We start from the raw sequence: 11,676 nt of genomic DNA, 5'->3' as shown, positions 1-11,676 counted from the left end.
TTGTTATTTCCTTCTCCAGCTCCTTTAGTAGATGAGAAAACTGAGGCAAACAGGGCCCAGGGTCACACAGCAAGTAAGTGTCTAGGCTGGCTTTGAATTCAGGAAAATAAGTCTTTCTGACTCCAGTACCAGCACTTTACTCACTGCACCACCTAGCCGGCCCTGGTAAATGTACCCTGAGTGTATCAGAGCATCTTTGTTGGGATTCTTACATTGTTCCTCACATACAACACTCTATTTGTAGTCACCATGCTTTTGTACTGGCCTTCCCACTTGCCTGGGATGCATTCCCTTCTAAGGTCCACCTCACAGAGTCTTCCTCACCTTTAAAATACAACTCAAGCATCATCTTCTGCATGAAGCCTTTCCTGATTCCCCTCCTACTACCTTCCCTCCCAAACTACCTTATATTTAACAATTTTATTTTTATTTGTATTTATTAATTTCCTATTTATGCTGTGTGTTTTATAGATGTGGTTGTCTCCTCCATTAAAATATAAACTCAGGGGCAGCTAGGTGGCACGGTGGATAGAGCTCTGGCCTTGGAGTCGGGAGGACCTGAGTTCAAATCCAGCTTCAGACACATAACGCTCATTAGCTGTGTGACCCTGGGCAAGTCACTTAACCCTATTACCTCGTCAAAAAAAAAAAAGAAAGAAAAAACATAAGCTTTTTTTGAGTTGAGATAGCTTCATTCTTTGTGTTTGTATCCCAGTATCTGGCACTTAACAGGAATTTAATAAATACTTACTAATTGATTGATACTTCTTTAGGAACTGCTTTACCTATAGATACTTGGCTAGGAACTCTCATTTGGGCAACTTTAGGTAGAAGCCAGTTCCTCTCCCTCTTCCTCCCATCTCAGCTCCCCCAATTCTACACCTACCCCCTTCATCGAACCACTGCTGCAGTCAGATTGACTACTCCCTTTCTCTCTCCAGAAATATATTCTTTGCTGAAACCCACCTATTCCCCTCACCCCAATTCCAACAAAAGAAAGGATAGTAACCCAAACTACTTCATGACCCATGTTGGGTGATACCATTTTATAGCTAGTACATGGAAGCTTTCTTGGGCAAGGAACAGTCAGAGCACCTGTGCCTGTACCTCCTTTCTTCAAGATAAGCTCCACTTAAGTGGGGGATTCAAACAACAGAAGTGTGCCCCGCCACTCAGAGAAGTCAGCACCTCTCCATCAATCCATAGTCTCTGCTACACTTCAGGATGCAGAGAACAAAGCTGTTTCAAAGAAGGAATCAATGCCATGTTAGAGCAGAGCCTCTCAAGACGAGGGAGGAAACAAAAGAATCTCCACTTTACCTTGTTAGTGAAAGGTGAGCATCCATTTTGCCCATGGCAGCCTTCACTTCCTTCTCCTTTTCTCACCCCCTTCAACTTGCCACCTCCCTGTCTCCCCAGCACTTGCTTGATTCTCTGTCACCAACATGACTAAAATTGCTATGCAAAGCTTAATTTATCTTTGCTCTCAATGATGTCTGCAACAAATTCGTTATTTCCAAGAAAATACACACTGGTGTTCTTTATCTGTCTTTCCAACCAGAAAATAATTTCAGGAAGATAAAATTAAAGCCATCTAAATTCATCTCATAGGGCTAGAGGAGACCGTGAAAATACATCATTCTAGGATGTACTTCCAGGACTGTACTAAAGGCAAGCCACAAAGATCATTTTCCTTGCCTGACCTAAAAATCTCCAGAATTCTTGTCTTAGTTATTAGAGAAACAGCATGGTAAAGTGGGATGAACTCTGAACTTAGAATCAGAAGAAATATTGGTTCACAGTCCTACCTCTAACACTTAATTAGCTGGGTAATCTTGTTTTGTTTGTTTGCTTTTTTGTGAGACAATTGAGATTAAGTGACTTGCCCAGAGTCACACAGCTGGTGAATGTTACGTATCTGAGGCTGGATTTGAACTCAGGTCCTCCTGACTCCAGGGCCAGTGCTCTATCCACTGCGCCACTTAGTTGCCCCTAGTTGAGTAATCTTGGGCAAGCCCAAGAAGCCCTATGAGCCTCAGGTTGTTTACCTGTCAAATAGAGATAATATTGTCTAGTTCACATGGTGGTTGTGAAGATGAAATGAGATTATATATTAAGTGCTTTGCAAACCTTAAATTCTGTATAAAAATGCAACAAATCCCCTCACAAAAGCAATGTGAGTATGGAAGTTCTAGACTACACTGGCCCTACAGAACTTCCACCCTAGTCCTGGCTATTGTTAGCTCTGGGCTTTGTAGTTAGCCTCTGGTCTCTGGGGGCCCTCCACATCTGTAGTATGAAGGAAAAAAAGTTGCAGCTTCTGGATTCAGTCTTCACCCTCTGTCTAAATAAAGGTGCCTCTTAGGCCAAGACAGACTTGGGGGTACCAACACATAGTTTTCTCTTCATCTGAAACATCTCTTGAGTTATTATCTAACTTTGGTAGTCTATTTACAATTGGTAAATAGACCCTTCTTGAAGTTTGCATAGCCAACTCTCCATTGTTCATCTACTCCTTGATGCCAAGTAGTACAACCAATCAGCCAGTGGTAGGCTATGATATACTGGCTTTGCAGTGTCCTATTATCTAGGGCCATGTGACCTACCCAATATAAGACTCTGCATTTTCTCCATCTTGAAGATTCCAAAGCACAAATCCATTAGGTGAACTTGACTCTTCCCCCAAAATCAGATGGAGTGAAGTCTAGGGCAACAATCTAGTTGTCTTTATATGGATACAGTAGAAATGCCACTTTTTGACACCCCTGAACTTTCTGCTCAAGCCTCAGAGTGCCCCTGCCATTTGAATAATGTCTGATTAAAATTCTAAGGCCGCAGGTTTCCTTGTAGATGGCAAGATAATAGTTTTGGATTTCTTGGTTTCTTCCAAAGAAGCAGGTCACATTTTTTGGTCTAAATTAACATTTCCTTGAGTCATTTGCCTTCAAAGACTCCCCCTTGATTAGAATGGATCCTGTTAGAGAACCCACATAAAGAGAAACAATTCTACCACCAAATCTTAGCAATCATTAAAGCATTCTGGTTATTGGTCGAATATGTCCATGCATATTTGGTGAAATGGTCTCTCACTTTTGATATGTGACTTTTTTTCTCATTCTCTTCCAAAGGTTAAAAGCTTTTATACACAAGCTCTGAAGTATAGTCTAAACTGGTAGCACTTTTCTTTGGACACACTGATTACAAGTTTCATATTTCTTTATAGATACCTATTGCCCTATTGGGGCACTAGAATACATTTCCCACCAGATCCAGAGTTATCCCTTGACCCGTTTCCAAAAATCATCATGAATGCTTTGTTGGCCATAAAGTGAAATGTCTTGGATGACACCAGATGCTTTTTCATGTCTCACAGAGTATTCCACGATCTAGCTCTAACTTTGGCCATTTTCTCAGTAACAGGATACCTTCTGTGGAATGAAGCTCGGGTCTTGAGGGTCACACTCTTTCTCACTCTGCTTCTCTTCTTGTAGATAGTGACGCTGCTTCACCCTCCTCTAATTGTCCAAATACAACTAAGACAAGGGGGACTGGTTCAACGTTGCAATGTATACTACGTCCATTGGGGTATAATCTCTGATGGAAGTCCTAGACTTTCTGCTGTGCTTTGATGTCATAGTCACCCTTTTCCTCTAATGTCATAGAGTGCTTTCACACTTTCACTGAGTGTCAGCCTAATTTTGGACTCACGTGGCCTGTGTGTGATGGAGCACCTGCATCTACATTACTCTTCCCTGGCCGATAACGTATGCTGAACTCATCGTTGGCCAGCATTGCCTCTTTTCTTTGGCAGGCAGCTTCTAACTTAGCACTTGTCAAGATAAGTCAGTGGGTTGCTATCTATTCATACTTGAAATTGAGTTCCATATACATGGCCTGAGAATTTATCAGTGACAACCCATTTCAAAGCCAAGAATTCCAACTTGTATACCAAATTCCAAGTCTCACGGACTTTAAGCCCTCTGCTGGTAAATACTCTGGGTAGACCTCCCTCTTCTGGTACCAGACTGCTCCCATCCAAGGTGCTCAGCTGTTCAGGCGAGCATCAAGGTAAAACACAAAGGTTTTGCTTGCAATAATCCAACAGTGGTGAGGCAATTGGCCAGGTCTTTAAAAGCCTGTTGGCATTTCTCATTGTCTTAACACTTACTTAGGGAGGTTCGGACTACCAAAGGCCCAAGACAATGAAACTGGAATCCAAGATAATACAGTAAAGCAAGTTGGCTTTACTGGGGGAGATATGCACGGAGTGAAAAGCAATTGGGAAGACTCAGAGAAACAAGTCTTCAGGGGCCCTAGGTGGAATGGAGCATCCCGCTGCAGCCTTGGGTGGAACTGAGGAAGTGGGTACTTGACCCCCAACCAGTAAATTCTGGTGGGTTTTTATAGGGTGCTTATCCAGGGCTACCAGAGCTAGACATTGGGGGAAAGGAATGAGGAGCTTAGACCTGGAGACTGGTACTGATGCATGCGGGTGGAGGGAAGGCTCCTGAGGAATTGGTGGGTAGTTGATACTCAAAACTCCTGCTAGTCTTCCTTTGCCAGGGTGACTCAGCCTCTCTTGTCAGGAGGTTTTGAGTTTCCCCAGGACTTCTTCATTTACCAGGTCAGGGAAGCTACTGCATTCCTTGTACTCATCCAAGCCATTTCCAAATGACACTTAAGAGGGGTGGTGGAAATCAGATTAGCCTTTGCCTTCTGATTCTTAAGAATAGGGCCCATGAATGGGATAAAGCTTAATGATGATGCACAGCTCTTCACAAAATGTTCAATAATAATTACTGATCTTTAGAAGAGTTGGCAGAACAGTATTCCTTTTGAAAGCCCCATCATTATAGGTCCATCCATTCAGAGTCTGTATCCTCCCAAATGCTAAGCCTCTCACAAAGAAAGGGCAAGTACAGCTATAGAGGAACGTCAGAATAGTGGCAAAGTGCTGACATGGAACTAGTAACAAATATCAATTATATTTCCATTTCTCTGCCCTTGGTTTCCTCATCTATAGCATGAGGAGTAATAATATTTGCACTCCCCATCTCAGCACATCATTGTGAGGTTCATGTGAAATCACAGGGGCTTAGGATTTAGAGTGGGAAGAACCAGAGATCACAGTTCAAATATCTCATTTTGGAGATCACTTAATTCAACTACCTCCTTTCGAGGATGAGGAAACGCAGTCCTATCACCTCTGTCACCTCTGCCTCTTGGAATCACTGGCCTCCTTGGTGGTGCAGCTCACACATTGCTTTAGACAGGACATCTGTCCAGACACTCCACACCTCCCTGGTTCTCAGTATTCCTTTCTCAAATTATCAGGTGGCTATGTCTGTTTACATGTTGTGTTCCCCAGTAAATTATAATCTCCTTGAGGGCAGGGATCAAGGCTATGCTGCAGTCAGCTCACACTGGCTAGAGCCCATTGTTAAATTTTCAGCCTGATCATTTATACCTTGGAAAAACGTGAAGGGTGAAAATCAGGACTTGATTTTGTTGATTGTGTAGGCTTAAGAAAGTGATGGCGATAATGTTAGCAATGCCCATTAAACTTAAAAGTGTGTCTTGCAGACCTTTCCCCTTCCCCAAGACAGTTTTTGCCGGAACATTTGCCGGGACATCCCCGGTGAGGACTGTTTTTCTGTTTTGCCCTTCTATCCCCAAGGCCTGCCATAGGCTGCAAGTAGTAGATACCTAATGGATTCCATTGGATTGATTTTGAATGGACTGTGAAATCACTTTCCCTAAATAATCTAGATAGTAAATAATAGAGTCAGAATTCAAATGTAGATCTTCTGACAGCAGGGTGCTTGCTTCAGCAGCGCATCATATACTAAAATTGGAATGATATGGAGATTAGCATGGCCCCTGCACACGGATGACATGCAAATTTGTGATGCATTCCATATTTTAATTAATTGCTCATGGGTACGCCATACCAATATAACAAAAACGATAGTACTACCTAAATTAATTTTCTTTTCCAGTGACATACCAATCAAGCTACTAAAGGATTATTTTCTGGAGCTAGGAAAAAAAATAATAAGTACTTCTTAAGATGGGAAGGAAAAAGGGAGAATGAGTTAATTCAATTTAAATAAAATGAAAAAAATAAATATACTTCTGGCAGAATTTTTTCAACTTTTATCCTCCCCAGAAAACTTCTCCTTACCCCTACTCTCTTCCTCTGTATCCAAAGTAACAGCCAGGCTGGGCAGGTGGGAGAATCACTAGCATCAGCTGGTGAAAAGAACTCAACCAAACCACCTGTTCATTTTCTTCTCTACTGCAAACCCTGAACACCTCATAACTCTTACAGCCCCAGCTACTCGTTGAGAGTATGCTAATTCCCTCCTGCTTCAATTTCACCTTTTCCCCCTTAGCTTGTCCATGACAGAAATGGGGAACGGCTTGTTTCCTCCCACCTGCAACAAGGACTGAGCTGACAGGTTTGCCTTTGTTAATGATTCACAAAGATCAGAAACCCACCTCTGAAGTCAGATTGTTTCAGAGTGTCAACAGGAGGGAGTTAAAACACATTTTGTTCTGCAAAACGCTTTGACTCAGACAAAGGGGAGGAGATGTACTCATGTAACGCATCCTTCTGAAGCAGTGGCTGTTCTGGCCCCTGACTAAGCTTCAGTGTGGGATTAACTTTTATCACAAGTCAGATGGGTTTTTATTTAAAGATCAATTCACTTTGGATATTGTTATCAAGCTAGAACTCTGCCCATTAATGCCAACTGTCACCCTCACCCCACCCTCAAGCACATGCTTTCCCTGGTGGGAAATGACTCATCAAAGGGACTTAGAGAGGTGGGGATGCGGGTCTCAACACACGCCCTGCTAACCTGCCTTCATAAACTGTTTGCAAGAACAGTCTGACCTGTGATACTCCTATATGGCCCACTGCATTGGCCTTCAGAACACAGTCACTGTATTTGAAGGACACTTTCCAAGTGGGTACATCTCCTCCCACTTGTCTGAGTCACAAAGTGCTAGCAGGGAATAGGCAGGCTTTTGTTAGCTGTATTCCACAGTAGACCTAATTGACTGAAAGATGTAGAAATTCTCAATCCTGCTGGGTTTGTTGTATGTCAATTAGACAAAAGTATTCGATTTGGAAGAGTAAAACATTGCCTAAAGAATCCCTTCAGATGAGGTATCTCCAATCCATACATCAGAATTATTCAAGACAGAACAGAGATAAACTTGTTCCACCATCCTCTAAGCATAAATGTCAGAGGCATAAAAAATGGAGATATATGCTTGCAAAAGTTATTTGCTCCTGTTGCAAAGGAGATATAGCATGGAATCCAAATTGAAGAGGGATTTCCCTATGAATTTTGAGGTCCTCCTGATGACCTTCTTTGTGGAAGGCTTCAAACTCTGGATCATTGCTGAGCCTCATGGAAGAGATCTCTATCCCCTTCGTCTCAGGGTGATGCTCTTTAAGCCCAACATTGGGTTCAGTTTTCTTCATCTGTAACATGGGAATATTAACAGCACTTTCTTATAGGATTGTCGTAAGGATCATTTGGCACAATATATGCAAAGCACTTTGAAAAACTCAAAGTGTTTCATAAATGATTAAATATCTCATTTTTATAGCCAAATGCTTTTCCTTACAACAACCTTGAGAGTAAGGTAGCTGTTATTCTCACTTACAAGTGGTTAGTAACTGACATTAATATAGTGCTTTGGAATTTGTAAGGAACTCCGCACACATTGTATGTGGATCCTCATGCCAACCCCTCCTGCAATAGCTGCTACCAGCATCATGATCCCAATTTGACAGACAAGGTTATTGAAGTGTAGAGGGATTAGGTAAGCGGTCACACAATTAGTCAGTGTCCAAGCTGGAATTTGGATCCAATTTTTTCTGACTCCAAAGTTCAGCTCTCCAGCTGCTGAACCAGCTAAGCCTCTGAGAGCTTAAATAGTTTGCCTTGCAGTCATATAGCTAGTACGAAGTCAAGTTGGGGCTGGAACCCAGGTCCTCTGACTCCAAATCTCCCTAGAAAACCTAAACTCCGAAGAATCTCTCCACTAGCATAACTTCCTGTGCAAACCCTTCGAAGAGGGATGAATAGAATGGAAGAGGGAATGGGACATAAAACATACCAAGTCTCTCTAATGACCTGATTTGTGTTTAGGGCTATCTGAATTTTTGTTCCTATATGAGCTAATGATGATTTTCATGGCCCGCTCAGCCTCCAGTTCACTTGCCAAGCAGGCTACTCCTTTGACTATGGATTGGGAAGGAATGTCAGCAGCAGTAGTTTGCTTTGATATTGCTGAGTAATAATAATAATTCCTAAATGGATTTGTGAACTCATTACTTTGTACGTTCTCTACAAAAATGCAAATCACGATACCCCCATGGCTGCCCATTTGGTACAGCTCTCATCCGGGTCCTTCCAAGCGCTTGCTCAGGGGTTCAAGCCGACATTCTGGGGAGGAGTCACAGTTTTGGGGAGGGGGGAATGAAGTCTTCATTGATTTTTTTCTTACATCATGAGTAGAGAGGTAGAACAACTTGAGCTGTCTAGTTGTTGTTTCTTATTCCTGTCCTGTGCACCCTAGGCATCTTCTTTTTCTATCATACCTTTCCCTGATATCCTTTTTTCTAGCTCTCCTCAGTTCCTTATTTGTTATGTGTTGTGTTCTGCACATACTCACCATGTGCTTTCCCATGACTGTCTATGTGATGCTCTCTTTTAATTCTTCAAAGATCTTAGTAATTCATAACTCATAGTGATATGACAACGGTAGAATTTTTGTAGTACAAAAAGATGAGACTTCATTTCTAAGAGGAGTTTGGGGTCATTAAAGAACTTCATGATTTTCAGAAGGCAATTCAGCCCATTACCCTCCTCTTGTTTACTTCTGTGTCCAACTTATTTTTGCCCTTTTATGCTGTTTGTCCTAGAAACAACCTGGAATAGTGCATAGACAGGTTGCCTCAAAAATAGAGAAAATTCATTCAATCCTAATGCTGACAGAGAATGATTGTCTGACCCTGGGCAAGTCAATTAACCTTCTAGTACTCTAGGGAACTTGAAGAATGTAGGTTGCAGAGAAGGTGCAGACCTTTATTGGCACAAGGAGTTTCATCATCTAGGAGTTTCCTGTACTAATGAAATCATAGAGCTGGTCTATATCTTACATATGCATATAAACAAACATATATATATGTAAATACATGAGTATGTACATGTGTGTGTGCACACAACACTCTGATAGATAAGATCCATAGGCCATCTTTCCAATTGCATGTCATAAATAATTGCAATAAACATTTTTCATTTACTTGGTTTTTCCTATATGGATGGTTAGGCCAAGCTCACTTGAATTGCTAGGTAACTTTTTCAATGAGATGCAGTGTGCTAAGGGTTGAGGCAACCAGTGTAATGCCATTCATCAGGTCATCTGGAGGACTTCACTATCCCAAAATTCCTCTTCAGTTTGAACTTTGGGTTAAATTTACCCCATGCCAGTGGCAAATACCTTTAGTGATCGTGTCTCCATGTTTTATGCCTTGCCTGCTCTTTATAGTTAGAGGGTGGTCAAACAAGGTAATCTCTGATGTTATTTTTTTAAATGTATATCACAATAGGAAATACTTTGAAGAGAGTTTTAATGCCGTGTTTTCCTCTAACAACTCAAATGTTTCTTTCACCATCAACACACCATAAGCACAAAAAAATCTTGTATTCTCTATCTCTTTCAGTTTATTGTGTTGTGGTAAAGATGTGGCATACTGTGAAATATTGCCTGAAAAAGCTGGCCTATCGCCTACTAATATGACCAAGGAATTTTAGCTCTGCGTAAATTACTATCAACAATGACCTCCATCCATGTGGAGAGAGTTCCCACAAACATTTTAGATAGATAGGAAAATAGGCATATGTCTTGGTAATTGTTGTCTTAGTTGCCTTCTTGTAACCTTAATAAGCCTTGAAATTCACCCCCATTTTTTTGGTATCTTCTCTTCCTTCAGATACATTGTGGATTGATCCCACAAAATACTACAAATTGTGCCAACTGCAGCACATGTCTCCTTTATCATCTTTCTTCTCTAGGGTGCCATTTCTATTTCATGAACATAGCCACAGTATTCTAGTACAAGGGAAATGCCTCTAACATCCTTGATGGGGAAAAAAGTTGATCATAAAAATCTTTCCAAAAGCTTATCCATTTCCTTTCAGTTTGTTACCTTTTTTTTCTAACTTAATCCACAGGTCCCCTCAAGATGGTAGTTTAGTTGGGTTTCCAATGGAACTTTCTTTAAACTGGTTTTACTCTCCACTGGCTTTTCTCTGTTTTATGAGGCAATATTTCTCATAATCTTCCGTCATCTTTCTCTAAAAGAGTTTGCAGATGAGTTCATATTCTACACTAGTACTGCCTTTTACTGTTATCTCAACTTGGCAAGTAAGTCAAGTATTGCGTTGATTAAGGTTCTTTTTGTCTCCATGGTTTAGGAGTTGATTTATATCATTTAAACTTCTGTATGAAATTGTTTATAGACTGTCTTTGTCATTTCTTCTATTTTGTTGTTGTTCTGTCCTTTCAGTCATGTCTGAAAACCCCATTTGGGTTTTCTTGCAAAGATATTGGAGTGGTTTGCCATTTTCTTCTCCAACTCATTCTTCAATTACCCATTTTTTTTCTTATTAACCACTTGTTTGAGCAGATCAGAAATGAGCTATTTCTATATATTTTTCCCTCATTTTTATTCTTTCTTCTAACATTATACTCATTTTGATCTTTGCTCTATTAAGTCATTGGTCAGATATGCAGGTATTTTATATAAGAATGACTGCCACATCAATAACAAGTAGTTTCCTGTGTGTGAAAATAAAATCAATTTCATTTTTGCAATATTATTAAGTGTTCATCATGTTCACTGCCTATTGATTGTTTTCTTGAAGAGTGTTTTTAAAATATATAGGTGGGAGGCTTCTTTATAGCCGTTAGCACTTCTCATTTCTCCTTCCTGATGCAAGTTTTCTAATTATATTTTTCAATATCCTCAAATATTTCCTCCTTTGCCTTAAATCCATTGAGTATCAAAGTGTACATTGAAAAAAAAGTGGGGAGTCTTATCTAGTTTGGGAATTTCTTTATCTTTTTATCTCCTGCAGCCACTATTGGCACATAAACTGAAATTATTTCCAAGTAGTCTTAAAATAAACACTGAAATATGGTACTTCCCATGAGTACTACCGTATAAAATGATACAGTATTCCATGAAATAATATTTCATGTTACATTTGGAATCATGGCATACCAACTCCATTCATTTGCCTCTTTTAGAAGACTTTTTGAGTCATCCTTCCATTTTACCACAAATCCCTTTTCTTGCTTTGCTTATGGTGAGAATATCAAGCTTGATATAATTTATTTCCTAATAGTATCTTTACTTGTTGGTCACTGCACACTTGGACCTCACGTTTAGAGTATCAACAGTCAAGTAAAATATTTAGATCAACTAAAAATATTGGAACCCCTTTTCTATCACTGCCACTACTAGTACAGCAGCAGAAGGACTCACATAAGATCCAGGGCTATGTTAAATTATTTTTCATTATTTCATGGGTTACTGTGGTCAAATAATTTACCACCAGGTACCAGACTCTGGCAATGAGGTTCTCTGCA

General features: G+C 40.5%; 1 non-coding gene across 1 annotated transcript; it reads left to right on the top strand.

Moving 5' to 3' along the window:
* The first annotated feature begins 5,817 nt into the window (after window positions 1-5,817).
* On the top strand, window positions 5,818-5,925 carry LOC114027539. The gene has a single exon (XR_003567270.1). It is a non-coding gene; the product is annotated as a U6 spliceosomal RNA (small nuclear RNA).
* Window positions 5,926-11,676: the final 5,751 nt, after the last annotated feature.

This window comes from Vombatus ursinus, unplaced genomic scaffold, assembly GCF_900497805.2.
Source record: "Vombatus ursinus unplaced genomic scaffold, bare-nosed wombat genome assembly UNPS02014861.1, whole genome shotgun sequence".
Lineage (NCBI taxonomy): Eukaryota > Metazoa > Chordata > Mammalia > Diprotodontia > Vombatidae > Vombatus > Vombatus ursinus.
Note: the sequence above shows the minus strand (reverse complement) of the source record. Positions and strands in the feature narration are given on the sequence as shown.